This window comes from Trachypithecus francoisi, unplaced genomic scaffold, assembly GCF_009764315.1.
Source record: "Trachypithecus francoisi isolate TF-2019V2 unplaced genomic scaffold, Tfra_2.0 Lachesis_group1, whole genome shotgun sequence".
NCBI lineage: Eukaryota > Metazoa > Chordata > Mammalia > Primates > Cercopithecidae > Trachypithecus > Trachypithecus francoisi.
This window is the reverse complement of record NW_022681454.1, coordinates 61,189,976-61,207,663: the sequence shown is the minus strand read 5'-3', so window position 1 is coordinate 61,207,663 and position 17,688 is coordinate 61,189,976. Positions and strand designations below refer to the sequence as shown.

At 37.9% G+C, this 17,688-nt stretch overlaps 1 long non-coding RNA gene across 1 annotated transcript; it reads left to right on the top strand.

The window, feature by feature from the left end:
* The first annotated feature begins 2,136 nt into the window (after positions 1 to 2,136).
* LOC117086361 lies at positions 2,137 to 16,404 on the top strand. Its single transcript, XR_004438305.1, has 3 exons — positions 2,137 to 2,223; positions 2,368 to 2,563; positions 15,709 to 16,404. It is a non-coding gene; the product is annotated as an uncharacterized LOC117086361 (long non-coding RNA).
* The last annotated feature ends 1,284 nt before the right edge of the window (positions 16,405 to 17,688 follow it).

Genomic DNA, 17,688 nt, shown 5'->3' with positions numbered 1-17,688 from the left:
TTTTAAAACGTATGCCTTCCATAGCAGTGATGCATAACTCCAAGAAAAATGTAGTAATTTGTGGATAAAACTACCTATTTAATTTATTTTGACAGTATGTTGTTTATAGAGAAATATTCTAATTCACCACAGTAAATTTTGCTACTTCGACTTTCATAAGCAAACATTTTTAGGCATTCTTAAAATGCAAATAAGTGACTATTTTAATCACTGTTCCTGCACTCTTTCACTTATTCTAGAGAAAAGTGGGCTAAACTATTTTAACCACGACTGAGAATAGCTGATTGCAGATGCTCACTCAGAATTCTAACATTCCTTCCTCTATGTATTCATTATTTACTATGCTAAGTCTCTTTCACAAGCCTAAAATTCCAAAACTATGTACTCCTAAAATTGCAATTTACTGATTCAGGTCCAGAAGACATGTATGGATAGTATACAACTATGCATTTGCTGCATAGTGACAGGTCATAATGAAACACTAGCAATTTAGCATATTGTTTGTGTAAGTTCTGTTTGAGCCTCGTAATTTTATTGGCCTTACTCATTTAATAACTTTACTTCTATTTTCTTCAATTCCATTTTGTGAATAGGACTTTCTAAAGGCTTTTATATAGGGATACTGTGGTGTCTTCATTGAAAATTTAGAGGATGTTATGAAACATCCATCCAGTTCACATCCATATTTCTTTAAACTCTCACTGAAGGTGCAGCTACCAATACTCACATTTTTACCATAGGATTCTGCATTCCTGGACATGATTGAGTGGACCAGGGTTGGACACCTGACTCAGGATGGATTAATGAGGAGAGAAGATAAGAATGTGATAAATGTGGAGAAGTCATGATCTCATCATCTTAGGGGAAGTGGAGCAGGAAAATAAAAGGAAGTAAAAAGAGAAAGAAAAAGAAAGCTGATCTGCAAACAAACATGAATGGACCAGTCCTGATGAGCAGCAAAAAGATGAAACAGGAGCAGATTCTGGCTGTGGATTCTTATCTTTGGCAAACTTTTCTTAGGTCTCTCGACATTTCTGACTTAAGGTTTCCATGAGACACTTCAGTGTCCTTATAGAATAGCACATTTTTGTTCCTGACCTAATTTAAATTATTTCCCATTATTTGCATTCACAACATCCTGTAACAATGCTTATTTATATATCCTTAGGACTGTAGCATGAACTTTATTTATATGAATTGACTTAATCCCCAATCATCATAGTAAACTGGGTATTAACCTCATTCTGCAGAGGAAGATGCAACACATGACTATAAAGCATTTAGAGCAGTGCCCAGCATATGCTAAGCCCTATGTCAATACGGGCTGTTATCACTACCCTGCTAAATTGAGAGTCTCTTCAGATCAGGTCATATTCTGATTTTATTTTGCACTTTGTTTCCATTTCTAATGCAAATCGTTTTCCTTTGATACACTTAGTATCAGTAGTAGTTATAAAATATATGATCGGACCCCCAAAATTGAGAATTCCTGAGTAATAATATAAATGTGTGAGCTTACAGGCAATATTGTGTGTATATGTGGTAGTGGTGTGTGTGTGTGTGAGAGAGAGACAGAAGCTGTATGCTCTTTTGTGTCTCTTTCCTCTATCTCACAAGATTTTTATAATGGGTTTTAATTTAGACACTATATCTCAAATAATACAAATTTTTTATAACATCTGGATAGTATGTGTACTATTATAAACACCTTATAACAGCTTATAAATATAATATTTGCATAGCTAATGTCTTTTTTACATATTACACTATAAGGAATAATTCTTATTAAATATGAGTAAAATAAGGTTCTAGGTTAACTCTGCTATTAGTCAACCTAGGGGGTGAATCCATATCTTTGGATTTAAAAATTCATGTTATTTCCAATTATTTTGGAACATTTGTTTTTTTAAAGAAAATTTCTTAAATGAATAAAATGTTAGTACGTTAAATAAACATATTAAGCAAGGAACACATATTTCAGATCAAGGAAGCTAAAGAGGGATACTTATTGCATAGTTACCACATACCAGGCATTGTGCCAAGGGATTCTACATGTGTGTTTTCATTCGATCTTCAAATCAAACTATTGTGACTCATGCCATCTATCATAGAGCAGTGCTAGGAGCAAGTAGATAATGGGTGATTCCATAAGTGATTCTGAGTCTCAGAAAGATCATTATGGATTATTTTCAATCATGATTCAGTTAGCGTTGCCTGTTTACTGTAAGTACAAAATGTCTCATAACCGAGCAATGTATAACTAAAGCAGCCTTAGGCTATTGAGTTGGGAGAACTACCTAGGTTTCTGATTTTGGGTTTGGGCCAAGAAAATGTGAGATCTTTCAAAACTAATTCCACCTTCTACAGGCTCCTCTCTTGACGGGTCCATCCTGCATGGGAACATGCATGCTTTTTGTCTCTCCCTGACTGTAATTTAATAGTAAACAACCACTACTACACCATCTGCAGTAGCAGCCCAATGTAATTCTCATGGAGCCAACAGATATTGTAATAACACTACTTAAGAACAAGAAAACACCGATGATGCACTTCTCTCTTTGAGGTAAGAAAAGTTTTTTTTTCATGAGGGAATATCTTAGAAAGTAAAGCATGTATAGCATTTTCATTTAACTTTTTACTATCCAAACTAACACCCCCATATATGTATATATACAGGGGTGGTAATTTTGGCAATGTGAGAAATTTTGGTAATACCTCCTTTACTAGAGCATTATGCATATTTCAGATTCTAAGGACATAGAGCATCCAGGAATCCTGCCTACTGTTTTCCTCCTATTAAAGATTTTTTCTTTATCCTCTCACACGATTAAAAAAAAAACACAAAGCTTACATTTTAACAAATTGCTCCAGACTTGACTTTGCTATCTTATCTAAAATTTTGGAAAAGGGAGAAGAAAATTAGCCATAGAAAGAGTAACTTAATTTAGAGCACACAGCATAAAACATTTAATCTCGATCCTGCTATTGAGTTTTAACTTCCCTGTAATATGTAGTTTAAACTATGCTGTTCAAAAGTAGAAATGTAAATCCTCAGGCCCCATCTCAGATTACAAAAATTAGAACCTCTGAGTTCTAACCCAAGTTTCTGTGGTTGAATAGGTGACTTTTATGAATGCTTATAACTTGTATTTAAACCAGAATCATAAACATTTGTAGGTGTTACTGTAGGGGTGACTCATAGGTGAAAAATCCTAAGGTACAGACCAAAGAACACGGAAGAATTCTCAGGTGAATACCATATCATCAACCTTGAGGCCTTCAAACAGGATTGCCAACAATTTAAGGAACCACCCATGCCTCTGCCTGGGTCAACTACATTCGGTCTCTCTGAGCTCGTATTTCTTCACCTGTGATCTGGTTTTACTCTGTCCTGAGGAGCTGATCTCATCAGGCAGGCAATGAATACTCAGAGAGAGGTCCAAGGGCTTTCTCTCTGCTGTTCTGTTCAGCTTGGATCAAGCGTATAATTTTATTCCCCAAATTCTTCCACAGTAGTGCATTCAATACATAAGACTTAATGATATTGTGTTCACTAATACAGATAATGCTAAAGTTGAAAGAAATCTTAGCTTTATCTAATCCATGTACATTTTGCTAAAGTATAAGCTAACACCCTGAAAAGTGGTGCCAAGCTCGGAACTACGGAGCCAGAAACAATGTGAGAAACCAATTCCATACACCCTGACTCCTGAGCTGTTTTTTTGTTACTGTATGGTACTATCTCTCTCTGCAATCAGTTGAGAAACCAATTTCATATACCCTGACACCTGAGCTGTTTTCTTGTTACTGTATGGTACTATCTCTCTCTGCAATCGGTTGAATTCAGTATGTGGTATGAAAACAAACTGAAGTGAAGTGACAAGTTTTATTCTATGTGGAATGGAGACATCAGATATCTAAAGTAAATTTCCATCAAATCTTAAGAGTAGATAAGATATAATTACAGATATTAAATGGTCTTCATTAACTTTGCATTTTTCCATAGTACAAATTTATCCTTAATTCCTCCACATGCATTCGTATGTGTTCATTGCAGCATGATTTACAATAGCAAAGACTTGGAAGCCACCCAAATGTCTATCAATAATAGACTGGATAAAGAAAATGTGGCACATATGCAAATACCATGCAGCCATAGAAAAGAATGAGTTCACGTCCTTTGCAGGGACATGAATAAAGGTGGAATCCATCATTCTCAGCAAACTAACACATGAACAGAAAACTAAACACTGCGTGTTCTCACTCATCAATGGGAGTTGAACCATGAGAACACATGGACACAGAGAGGGCAACACCAGACACCAAGACACCAAGGCCTGTTGGGGGGTGAGGGGCAAAGGGAGGCAGAGCATAAGGACAAATACCTAATGCATGTGGGGCTTAAAACTGAGAGGACAGGTTGATAGGTGCAGCAAACCACCATGTATACCTATATAACAAACTTGCACGTTTTGCACATATATCCACAAACTTAAAGTAAAATTTTAAAAATGTATCCTTAGAAAGTTTAATTATTTATATAAATTGTACATAAAAGTTAAGGAAAACATACATTTAGGAAAACCATATTTAATAATTCCAAATGAAACTTTTAGGTGAGTGGGGATCTGTGGAAAAAAGATGTGAATATCTGAGATTGAAAAGAATCACTGAAATCATGTACAAACTCTGTTTTCTTGCCTAGTGGTTGCTTTCTCCATCAGAGACAAAAGGCATCAAATGCAGACATATAAGAACCTTGCAAGGACTGTGTTCACCTACCACTGAACTTACCAACTCCAGGCAAAATATGCTCCAATATTAAAATCACATTTCAAAGTATATTTAATTTTGCTATTCTCAAATGAGAATGACACTATTATGAGATCTCTGGCGTGTCGATTATTCTAGCCAGAAACTTCTGTCACAGCAGCACCTTTGCTCGAGTTCTTGTCCTGCATCCAGGAAGAATGAGGTATGCAGACAAGTGAAGGGGGAAGAAGAAGAGTTTTATTTAGCATTAGAACAGTTCAGAGGAGTGGGTAGCTCCTCTCTGTAGGCAGGGCATCCAGTCAACTAGTCAGCTCTCTGCAGAGAAGAGGCCCTGGAGAGGACAGCTCCTCTCTTCAGGCAGGTTATCGGGACATTTCTGCAGGTCTCTGAAGCTCTCAGTGGAGGGAGTAGCTCCTCTCTGCTCACAGGTTGTTTCTGCAGCTATCAGCAGAGAAGTTACTCCTCTCTGCAGCTGGTCTTCAAGTCCTATTATCTCTCTTCCCTCTTTGTCCCTTGGCCATCCTCTGCCCTGCTCTGGCTGAGCCCAGGTGTATTAGTCCATTTTTACACTGCTGACAAAGACATACCTGGAACTGGAAACAAAAAGAGGTCTAATTGGACTTATGGTTTCACATGGCTGGGGAGGTCACAGAATCACGGAGGTGAAAGGCACTTCTTACATGGCAGCAGTAACAGAAAAATGAGGAAGAAGCAAAAGCAGTAATCCCTGATAAACCCATCAGATCTCGTGAGACTTATTCACAATCACGAGAATAGCATGGGAAAGACCAGTCCTCATGATTCAATTACCTCCCCCTGGGTCCCTCTCGCTGTATGTGGGAATTCTAGGAGATAAAATTCAAGTTGAGATTTGGGTGGGGATGCAGTCAAACCATATCATTCCATCCCTGACCCCTCCAAATCTCATGCCCTCGTATTTCAAAACATCACGCCTTCCCGACCATCCCCCAAAGTCTTAACTCATTTCTGCATTAACCCAAAAGTCTGCAGTTCAAATAGTCTCATCTGCGACAGGGCAAGTCCCTTCTGCCTATGAGACTGTAAAATCAAAAGCAAGCTAGTTACTTCCTAGATACAATGGGGATACTGGTATTGGGTAAATAGAGCCATTTCAAATGGGAGAAATTGGCCAAAACAGAGGGGTACAGGGCCCATGCAAGTCCGAAATCCAGCAGGGCAGTCAAATTTTAAAGCTCCAAAATGATCTCCTTTGACTCCAGGTTTCACATCTAGGTCACACTGATGTAACAGGTGGGTTCCTGTGGTCTTAGGTAGCTCTGCTCCTGTGACTTTGCAGGGTACAGCCTCCCTCTCATTTGCTTTTATGGACTGTCATTGAGTGTCTGCAGCTTTTTCAGGCACATGGTGCAAACTGTCAGTGGATTTACCATTCTGGCGTCCGGAGGCTGGTCGCCCTCTTCTCACAGCTCCCCTAGATGGTGCCCCACTAGAGACTCTATGTGGGGCCTCTGACCCCATATTTCCTTTCTGCACTGCCCTAGCAGAGGTTCTCCATGAGGGCCCCACTCCTGCAGCAAACTTCTGCCTGAGCATTCAGGTATTTCCATAAATCTTCTAAAATCTAGGCAGAGGTTCCCAATCCTCAATTCTTGACTTCTGTGCACTTGCTGGCTCAATACCACATGAAAACCACCAAGGCTTGGGGTTTTTACCCTCTAAATCCATGGCCCAAGCTCTAGATTGGCCCCTTTCAGCCATGACTAGAGCAGCTGGAATACAGGTCACCAAGTACCAAGGCTGTACACAGCACAGGGACCCTGGGCCCAATCTATGAAACAACTTTTTCCTCCTGGGTCTCTGGGCCTGTGATGGAAACGGCTGCTATGGAAGATCTCTGGCATGGCCTGGAGACATTTTCCCCATGGTCTTGGGCATTAATTTGTTCCTTGCTACTTGTGCAAATTTCTGCAGCCGGCTTGAATTTCTCCTCAAAAAATATTTTTTCTTTTTCTTACTGAATTGTCAGGCTGCAAATTTTCAGAACTTTTATGCTGTTTCCATTTTTAAAATGAATGCTTTTAACAGCATCCAAGTCACCTTTTACACGCTTTCGTGCTTGGAAATTTCTTCCACCAGATACCCTAAATCAAGTTCATCTCCATCTGAGACCACCTCAGCCTGGACCTTATTGTTCATATCACTAGCAGCATTTTTGTCAAGGTCATTCAACAAGTCTCTAGGAGGTTCCAAACGTTCCCCCATTTTCCTGTCTTCTTTTGAGCCCTCCAAACTGTTACAACCTCTGCCTGTTACCCAGTTCCAAAGTCGCTTCCACATTTTCAGGTATCTTTTCAGCAATACCCCACTCTAATGGTACCAATTTACTGTATTAGTCCATTTTCATGCTGCTGATAAAGACATACCTGAAATTGGGGGAAAAAAAGAGGTTTAATTGGACTTACAGTTCCATGTAGCTGGGGAGGCCTCATCATGGCAAGAAGCAAAAGGCACTTCTTACATGGCAGCCACAAGAGAAAAATGAGGAAGTAGCAAAAGCAGAAACCCCTGATAAACCCATCAGTTCTCATGAGACTTATTCACTATCACAAGAATAGCCCGGGAAAGACCTACCCCCATGATTCAAGTGCTCTCTCCGAGTCCCTCCCACAACACGTGGGAATTCTGGGAGCTATCATTGAAGTTGAGATTTGGGCGGGGACACACCCAAACCATATAACCAGGAGCTAAACGATGAGAACATGTGGACACATAGAGGTGAACACCATTCACTGGGGCCTATTGGGGGGTGGAGGGTGGGTGGAGGGAGAGGATCAGGAAAAGTAACTAATGGGTGATAGACTTAATACCTGGGTGATGAAATAATTGGTACAACAAATCCCATGATACATGTTTACCTCTGTAACAAACCTGTACATGTACCCCTGGACTTAAAATAAAAGTTAAAAAAAAATTATCCTTGGCCTAAACAGTTGTGTGTCCGATAGAGTGAACCAGCTTGAGTTGTCTTCTAATAAGAAGAGCAAGGAAGTAAATTTTTGTCAAGCATTTTGGTCTACTATCTTTCTCCTCACTTGGATAGCATGCCCACCTGCACTATCTATTTTAACACATTTTCTTCTCTGCAGCAAGTTTTTATCTTTTAAATATTTTTGATGTTGCTAGACAAGAAATATATAGCATTTTAAATTCTATTCTGTATTATTGGTGAGACTGAACACTTACATTGTGTTTATTAGCTATTATTACTTATTAGCTCAATAATTATTTATACATTTTAGACATATAATTTAGGATACTATTTCTTTGCTAAGTTAATTTATAAGAAATTTGTACGTTAAAAATAATATTTACTAGTTTCTTATAATCATTAATTTTTACACAAAAAATTTTCAATTCTTGACTTTTTGTTTTTACTTTACGCATCTCTTAACTGAATGAGACCTTGCTTACAATGTTACAGATGTTTACATAAATGGTTATTTCAGAAAACCTTGGAAAATTCTACTTGCAAGTTGGTGGGGCGTCTGGGCATTTGCTATTAATACTGTTCTTCCTTCATCTAAGAAGAGATGGAATTGATAACTTTGCAATATTGACTCAGAAGTAAGGGTACTACCAGGCCCTGACCAAACCCTTCCAGAAGAAAATGTATAAATGTTGCAAGACAGTATTTGAAAGAGAGATGACAGAAAATGAGAGTAATTATTTCCAACATTCATATTTTTTCTTCCTGAGTCCAGGAAAATTGTGCATCATGCTACTGTTATGGGATCCTTGGGGTGTCACTTCACCAGCTGGCAACCTCTGCAACCAGTGGCAGCTTTGCCTGAGTTTTGCTCTGGCTGCTGGACTCATTCTGCCCGCTTGGCCTGGCAGGCTGCAGTCAGCTCCCACTACTGGCCTGGATCCCATACCTGCCAAGGGCGAGCCAGACATGGAGCAGTGAGGGGTGTGTGAGCAAGCATGGCATCCAGCCACTGCTCACAGCCAGGCACACCTGCTATGGCGGGGCCAGCAGCTCCAGGCACCAGCATGGGCACTGGCTCCCGTGAGGCTGAAGCTAGCCCAGGTATACCATAAGTGATTTCCACAGCTGACACCGGAGAACATGGTGTGGCTCCCAGAAACTTGGAAATACCAGGAATTGCAGAGCCCTAGGTTGTCACAGCCCTGGCTCAGGGAGCTCCTAGGTTTGCGCTCCCTGCAGGGCCACAGCTCTTCTCTCCTTCTCTCTTCTCTCCTTCTTGTCACCTGCAACATGGCAGGCAAAAGGCATGTTTTATCTGTTTGTATTACAGCTCTTTTAGCCCCACCATCAGCATGTCCTGAGTTCTTGTTCTGTGTCCAGGAAAAATGAGGTACACGGAAAAGTGGAGGGTGAGCAAGATGAAGAGGAACTTTATTGAGCAATAGAACCGCTCATAGGAGACCCACAGTGGGCAGCCCCTCTTCATAGCCAGCGTGTCCCAGCAAGTGTTCAGCTTTTAGTAGAGACAGTAGCTCCTCTCTATAGCTGGTTGTCCCATTGTTTCTTCAACTCTTAGCAGTGAGGGTAGTTCCTCTCTGCAGCTGGTTGTCCCATCATTTCCTCAGCTCTCAACAGAGAAAGTAGCTCCTCTCTTAGTCAGGTTGTCCCAGTGAGTGTCCAGTTCCGGTCCTAGAAGTGGGTTCTGCCTGGCCATGCAAGGGTGGGGGTGGTGCAGTCGCCTCCCTTGGGGGCATGGGGCACAGGGGACCCACTGCCGCCACTGCTGTTCCCGCAGCCACTCCTGCCAACAACACTTGCGCCTCCCTGCTACAGCCAACATGGTGGCAGCAGCCACTCCGATGGCCTGTCATTCCCCTCACTACTTTGTGATATTTCTACTACACAATAGAGAGGGCCTGGCTCTCAGTGCCCCTATTAAGAAAAAACGTTATAATTAAAAATAATCATTGCCAGTCATTTGAGTTATGAGTGACTGCTTCCCCATTGGAAGCAATTGGCAGGCAGTGTTCACGAGGTTTGTCTTTGGACAGCAGCAGCGTCTTGTTCCCAAGAAGAAGACGTCCCAAACTGCACAGGCATTCAAACTAAACAGGCCATGGGACCAACTGAGCAGCCAGGGCACACAAGGCCTGGTTATCACCTAGTATTATTTATATTATCTAAAGTCTTTCTCCTTTGATAATATCTCTCTTTTGGTATTTTAAATGCGTTCTCAATTCCTTTAAAAAGAGTCAAGTGATTAGTGAGTATCTGCAAAAGAAATAATTACTCCTGATGGAGGCAAATTTCCAAAACAGCCATATTTAATATAGCTTTCTATTTCCTTCATACATGAATGAACACTTGACTGGATATAAAATTGTGACATCATAAATTTTCTTTCAGCATTTTATTTTCTGATATTTAGCACTGTAGAGGTGTATTCAAAGTGAGAATGACTTCTACCACATAGCTACCTATTATTTTTTAAAGTATTTTTGTTTTTTAAGTTGTATCCTGGGTGAGATTTTTTTTTTTTTAATTTCAAGAATGGGGCTTTCATCAATTTTAACAAGAATTTGAATATTTTTTCAGTCTTCAAGCTCAAGGTTGTTGTTTATATGTTTGTTTTAGTCAAAAAATCTTTCTCATCTCATATGTCATTATTTTGGCTTCAGCTTTTTTCTTACATCTTCTTTGGGAGTACTTCAGTCACTTCTATAATTTTCTGCCTCTTTGCATTTATTATCAATCATTTTCTGGTGTGACTATTTTACCATAAGACAATTTAAGTGTTAAGGCAAATAGAATTACTGGCAGTAAAATGAGTAATCACATGATGATAAAAGTTATATTTCACAAGGAAAAGTTGTTAAATTCAATTCTGATTTTATATCTGTGTGTATGTGTTTGTGTGTGTATGTGTGTGTGTGTGTGTGTGTGTGAGAGAGAGAGAGAGAGAGAGAGAGAGAGATCTTATATATGCTGGCAAAATATAGCCCCAAAATGTACAAAGCCTAAGTTAACAGGCATTCAGATGACCGCACAAGAATTTTCAGAGCCCCTGAATATGTTACATTTGTGGAAAAAGAAACTTTGCAAATGTGCTTAATATCAGGGACCTCAAGATGGCAAAATTATCCTGGATTAATATAAGTGGGACCAATGTAATCATGAGTCCTTAAAAGTAGAGAATGTTTTAGCTGTCGTCAGAGAACAATGACAACATGAAAAACGTTTGATACCCCACGCTGACTGCGAAATAAAGGGGGCTACATGCAAGAACTAGGGAGAGGCCTCCAAAGGGGCAGTCCTGCTGCCCCTTGATTATATCCCTGTCATACCCATGTTGGAATTCTGACCTACAGAACACTAATATAATAAATGTGGGTTGTTTTAAGTCATATATTTATACTCATATCTCCCACTCTAATACAAAACAATCGGGTTCATCCTAGCATTCTCCCATTTGTTCAGTATAACTTTTTTCTCTGACAGTGAGAAATATGGTTGTCATCTTCATTATATTTACTTATTTGTTCAAACGTAGTACATATATAAAGTAATTTCAGAATTGGTAATCCATACTGCTGTAAGAAACAAATTTACTAACTGTTTTTAAACAGTCTTTTCTGGCTTTAGCCTTATAGTTTGTAGTACAAATATTGTTTTACAAAATTACTTAAGTCAGCTGCTTTCCCAAAACGGGGGAAGTTCTCATTAGCAGCCACTTCCAGTCTAGCGTGTCTGCCTCTCGGCTTGAATTACTAATCAATCACCAAACTCTGTAAGGGAAAAAGCAGCTCAGACTATTGGTCTCATTTTCTGCATATCTTGGGTATTTACACTTCTTTTTGTTGTTGTTGTTGTTGCCTTGTCAGCTTTGAACTTGTTTTTTTGTTCACAGGTCCATGAGATTGCTGAAAGTTCTCAAAATTCAGTTTCTTCAGCTTTTAATAATTACTTTCTTCTTGTTTGATAAGCATCTCTATCCATGAAATTTGTGAATCAACAACTGCTTGAAAAGAATAGTGCTTCTGTGTAGAAAGTCAAAATCATCTCAGGAGTTTTATTTTTCTCTGGAATCTTGGTTCCTTAAATCTTGGCTATCTTAGTTACTCTTCAAAGACGGGTTGTTTGATTGTGTGCTTCTTTTTTCATTTTTTCACTTGTTCTTAGTGGGAGGATTGGCCAGTTACAAGCTATTTCTTAGCAGGTAGAAGGGAAAATTCTCAAAGCCTGTAACTGTTTCCCTAAATGCTAGTTTTAGTGTTTAGTTTTACTTTGTGTTTCTTAATCCTAAATTAGAAGCCTGCCACTATAACTTTCCTGTTCCCATTATTTATAATGGATTGGCTTTGATTTTAAATGGCATCGTATTTATCATTTAATACATTTACTAGGAACCTTGAAGAGAACATATGAGTCCTTGCAAGCAGGTTACCATATTGGCCTGGAAGTGTCTGTAGAGTTGGAGCCAAGTTTTCTTTTTTCTTACTCAAAGAATAAAACACATTTTGTTTTAGTCAAAGTACTTTTATAATAAATTAATTAAGCTAAAATATGTGACATTTATTTTGAATAATTCCAACATTATTTTCATGAAGTCATTTACCGTAGGGTATATCTTCAATTAGGGATATATTAACAAAATGTATTTTACAGACATTAGGGGAAAAAATAGAGTGAATTAACATGTGAAAATTGTTCACAAATCAAATAAAATCATCAATCGATTAGCTTTTACCTTTTCAAATGCACCATTAAATAAAACAATTATTTACTTTATTCAATTATGTTTCAAAATAATGTTGACATTATTTCCTATAAAGACAAATATAATGAGTATTCTGAAAATGATAGGGTGTGACTCACCTAAATGTATCTTCTTCTGTGCAACCCCCAATTTCCCAGAGCATCCAAGCAGGTTAGCTATGATCCAGGAAGGCAGCAGCAGCAAGTTTAAAAGTGATCATTGGTTATTTAGTTAATGTGAAATTATCTTGGAAGTGCTCTTCTCTCACTGATCCCCATTACCTTGGCAAAATATGTAACTGATTCTATCAATGCTCTTGTACTTGTCCTGCCAATTAATTCCATTCATATTCAAAGTAGTTTCAGTCACACTCCATTTCAATCGATTTTATCTGCATGGCGCACTGGTCAGAGAGTGGTCACATTGTACAGCAGGTGAAGCTGGATATGAGATGTCCCACAGTCTTTCAGTCAGTGCACTGCTGGAAGCATGTGCTTATTTACTTATTCAGCAAATATCCTTGCAGCGTTGGGAGAGCATTAAGGAAATAAAAGCGAAAGAGGCATATTTATGTTTTCAAGAAATATTATTTTGGAGAACAGACATCTTTAAATACAGATTTTTTTAAGTATAAAAATAATTACCATTTGTGTGGTGCTTCATAGATTATATACCACATTATCACGTAGGATGCCTCAGTTAAGTCCATGATATAGCTATAATGTTTGAAACATCTATCTTCAATGTATGAAATGGCTATGTAATATAAGTTTGGGTAAATCAAAGAAAAGATAATTCACTTTGTACAAGGTGAAATGTACAAGGTGAAATGCCCTTTCCTCATGTCCAATAGAACTATCAATAGACATTAATAATAGATACCAAATAACACAATAGAAAAAAATGTGGTTTTTATCTTTTCTTTTCATTTGCCATTCCCTGTGCCTTTTGTTTTCCATGCATTCATACTTGATAAAATCTTATTTTCTTCTTAGAATCCTTAGGCAGATCTGCCATCTCGTGTTCTCTTATGTGAAGCTTATAAATTGACCCACCGCTGTACTCTATTTGGAAAAAGACAAAACCTATATTAAAGTCTTTAGGTTTCTTATTTTAACCTGCATTCTACCTAAATTCCAGAATCTACTGCTTGATTTTTTTAACATATTAGTTAGATGCCTGCTTATTAGTGGCTGAAGTAGAGTAGATGCTTAATAAGTATTCATCAAATGGAAGAATTACCAATCACTAAGTTAATAATATTAGACACCCATTTAGTAAGTGCTTGCTGTGTGTCAGGCATAGTACTAATGCTTCTTGTGGATGGCCTCAGTTAATCTTCAGACCAACCCTAAGACATGGATATTTTACTATCATCATCCCCATTTTACAAATAGGAAAACTCAGGCACAGAACTACAACAACTTAACAATGAGTACATATCTTGTTATGGAAATAATATCAGACCTATGTCTTGACTATGTTATGAGCTGCCTTTAACATCGGACCAATTATATGCATCTTTTTATTCATTTAAAAAGATCTGAATTTGATTAATTATTGAGGTCCATGGCTTTTTTTCAAATGGATTGCATTTCTCAATTGTATTCCCAAACAATAAAGCTAAACCTTAATGTTTCAAAACAACATTTAAAAGGATTGATCAACTTTAGTGTTGATTGTGAAAATCACATCAAGGATTTTTATACAACTAGTTACAGATCTTGACAAATCTAGTTCCAGACACAGACATTGCTATCATCAAAATAAGAGCTATATGACTAACATTTTGAGTTTTTTCTTTCAATATTAAAATATAGAAAACTCTGGCCAGGCGCGGTGGCTCAAGCCTGTAATCCCAGCACTCTGGGAGGCCGAGATGGGCGGATCACGAGGTCAGGAGATCGAGACCATCTTGGCTAACATGGTGAAACCCCATCTCTACTAAAAAAATACAAAAAACTAGCCTGGTGAGGTGGCAGGCGCCTGTAGTCCCAGCTTACTCGGGAGGCTGAGGCAGGAGAATGGCGTAAACCCGGGAGGCAGAGCTTGCAGTGAGCTGAGATCCGGCCACTGCACTCCAGCCTGGGCGACAGAGCGAGACTCCGTCTCAAAAAAAAAAAAAAAAAAAAAAAAAATATATATATATATATATCTATGTATAGATAGATATAGATATAGAAAACTCATAGTGAACAAAAATTTCCATTTAAATTGTATCCTTTTGATTACTGACTAAATAAAAATTTTAAGATAATATAAAATAGTCTTTTAAAATAGAGTTTATATCAGGAATGTCTACCAATATTAAACAATTCAACAGAAAAAAATACCTTGGGGCATTTCACCTTTTGGAATATTATTCTTTGAAGACTGCTGGCATCATTTTTTTGGTTATTATATAAAACATAAAATAATCTACAATTTCAAAAGACTTCTATCAAAAAGTATCATAATAAAAATATAATATACAAAAATTAAGTTCTAATGCTCACTATTATTGGGGCCCGTGCCGGGGGTGCTGGAGAATGAACAGACACAAGAGACAAAGACAAACAGAGAACATGGCGGCCGCGCCTAGAGCCTCCGCCTCACTTTATTTATACTCCATAAAGCCCACGTCAGCAAAAATAACACAATGCAAAACAAACTTTCTACACCCAGATGTAACCTTCTGCTTAGTTCCTTGTCTCTAAGCTCTTTCTTATTTGTCTGCCTTCTTGGTGCCTACTAGAGTTCATTAAAAGTTCAACTAGAGATACTGACCTTGACTACTGGAGTTCATTGAAAGTGCAACTAGCTAGAGATACTGTCCTTGAGCCTTATCTATTCTTAGCATATTATTTTCAATGGCCCCTGCAACTATTGTATGTGACCTATGATGTATATGGATGTGTTTATACATGTATATACACACATACATATGATAAATGTTTATACATGTATAAACACACCCATATGACAAATGTTTATACAAAGAGTAGTTATCCTTGATTTTTGTGAAGCCAATGAAAAGCATTAACTAAATTATTTGTTTTAAGTTTTTAGGTAGAGTTGTAACATTTTGGTTAAATATAAACATAAATATAAATCATTTCATGTTTTCATTTTGTTGCTAGGGGAATATTCATTTTAAATAAAATCTATTCTGCATTTTTAAATGTTTTTTAGAAAGTGTTTTTGGTAATAAAATCTCTTTTTGTTTCAGAGAATGGAGACTGATTCAAGTTTCCTGGAGAAATGGAGCTTATTGTAAGGCTGCACACACCCATCATAAGGGAGACAGGCATCAGAGGAAAAGAAGTAATACTGGTTATTAACTATCCAATTGCTTTTCTTTCCCCCAGCAGCAAGAAGAGTTCAGGGAACCATAGTATTTCTTCACTAACATGATGCTAGAGACCAAGAGGATATTGATCTCCAATTAAAGTCATTAGGAGTATCCTCAGTTTTAAATCTAAGAAAATTCTCATCCTTTGAAATATTATTGGTATATTTTAACGAGTCTCTCAAATACAGATTAGGCAATATTGCTCCAGAGATAGAAACTACTGTGAATGGCTTTAATTGAAGATACATGGGGATAATTTTAATGTATGACATTTGGGGTAATTAAGGCAGAGTAGTATTCGGTGAGGGGAAAGAGGGTGTTTAGGGAAAGAAGCTTCATACATGTCAATGGGCTCCTACAGCTGTCTTTCCTACACATATGTGCATAAGATTGAGTATTTACCTTGCTCATGGTAATTCCATGCCAGAGTTTAGGAAAATTTTGCAGGACATTTTGACTTGCTTTAGGCAACACTTCTCACCCATACTGAAACACTCTCTTTGCTAACAGAGAAGAATACAATCCCAAGGCCATAGACTCTTTTGTTTGATATAGTCTTGTCTCTCTAATGAAAATAAATAAAGAAAAATCATTTTGCCATTAATTTTAACAGTTTTTTAACTGCATGCTATCTAAAAATGTATCAACACAATAGAAATGAGAACATAAGCTTTGATATTGACTTACCTTTCAGATTCCTCACACACCACTCAGTTGCTAAGAAGAGCCAGTCTCAGGTGCACCTCCATGAACAAAAGGGGAGGCAACATGGAGCCACATCTATACTTTCGTGGATGCTTAATCTTGTGTCTATATTTTCCACTACCCCTGTGTTATTTTCTTTTGGTTGTGGTAACAAATTACCGCAATCTTGGTGCCATTGAAAAATAGAAATTTATTCTCTTACAGTTCTAGAGTCTAGCAGTCCAAAATCAAGGTGTGGTGGGGCTGTGCTCCCTGCAGAGGCTGCAAAAGAGAATCTATTCATTGTCTCTTCCAGTTTCTCCTGGCCAATAATATTCTGTGACTTGTAGCCATACCAGTTCAATCTCCAAGGACAGCATCTTCAGATTTGTCTCTGCTCTGTTTTCACATTTCCTCCCCTTCTGTACATGTAGCCAAATCTTGCTCTGCATCCCTTTATGAAGTTACATGTGGTTGCAGTGGAGCGCACCCAGATAATTCAAGATAACCTCCCCATCTCAAAATTCTTAATTTAGTCTATGGCCATACCACCCTGAACATTCCTGATCTTGTCAAAATTCTTAATTTAATCACATCTACAAAGATATTTTTTCTTGCCATATAAGATAGTATTCACAGGTTCCAGGGTTTAAGACATGGAAATATTTTGAGAAGCCATTTTCCAGGCAACCACAAATTGTTCATTGGTTAACAAGTAAAACCAAGTACATATAAACTCAGCTGAGTCTAAATTCTTTCTCTCAAACTTCCTTAAGCCCAACCCATCTTTATTACCTAGACCAACTCAGAGACACACAAAGGTCTTTGAGAAGACCCCAAGAGTCAAATACTGCTGAGTAGACACAGGGCAAATGACTCAAACACTGCCTTATGAGAGAAATACAATTTTCACTTAACCTAGTTAACAATTTTTTCATCAGTCCATAATAAAACTTTGACAGTACAATTCATCTTCATTTCCATTTTAATGTTTTTGAAATCAAAATATGACTTTTAATCGATGTGTGCATTCTCTGTGATAGTTTTACAACCCCCACTGCCCAGGAAAATTGATTATGAATATCATTTGATAAACTCATAAAAAGGAAGAATGTTAACATATATCTGAACTCTCATAAAAAGGAGGAATGTTAATATATATAGCTTCCAAGA